The sequence below is a fragment of the Tripterygium wilfordii genome, chromosome 14, assembly GCF_013401445.1.
Source record: "Tripterygium wilfordii isolate XIE 37 chromosome 14, ASM1340144v1, whole genome shotgun sequence".
Classification (NCBI taxonomy): Eukaryota; Viridiplantae; Streptophyta; class Magnoliopsida; order Celastrales; family Celastraceae; genus Tripterygium; species Tripterygium wilfordii.
In genome coordinates, this window is record NC_052245.1 from 7,404,098 (window position 1) to 7,404,887 (window position 790).

The following is a 790-nucleotide window of genomic DNA, read 5'->3' on the forward strand; positions in this document are numbered from 1 at the left end:
GAAACGTGAAAACTTGTCCATGCATAGATGAGCATTCCTATGGCATCAAAATAGACCGTCATACTCTTTTTAGGTGTTCTTTGAAGTCTAAACTTGCTAGTTTTTAGCTTTTGGACAACGTTTCGTTAGGTAAAAAGCCAATAGACCAAGTTAAGTTCAAAATTGCACGAAACGTGAAAAACTTGTCCATGCATAGAATTGAGCATTCCTAAGGCATCAAAATAGACCGTTTACTCTTTTAGTGTTCTTGGAAGTCTTAACTTTCTAGTTTAGCTTTTGGACAACGTTTCGTTAGTAAAGAAGCCAATAGACCAAGTTAAGTTCAAAATTGCACGAAACGAAAAACTTGTCCATGCATAGAATTGAGCATTCCTAAGGCATCAAAATAGACCGTTATACTCTATTTAGTGTTCTTGGAAGTCTTAACTTTAGTTTGCTTTTGGACAACGTTTCGTTAGGTAAAGAAGCCAATAGACCAAGTTAAGTTCAAAATTGCACGAACGTGAAAAACTTGTCCATGCATAGAATTGAGCATTCCTAAGGCATCAAAATAGACCGTTATACTCTATTTAGTGTTCTTGGAAGTCTTAACTTGCTAGTTTAGCTTTTGGACAACGTTTCGTTAGGTAAAGAAGCCAATAGACCAAGTTAAGTTCAAAATGCACGAACGTGAAAAACTTGTCCATGCATAGAATTGAGCATTCCTAAGGCATCAAAATAGACCGTTATACTCTATTTAGTGTTCTTGGAAGTCTTAACTTGCTAGTTTAGCTTTTGGACAACGTTTCGT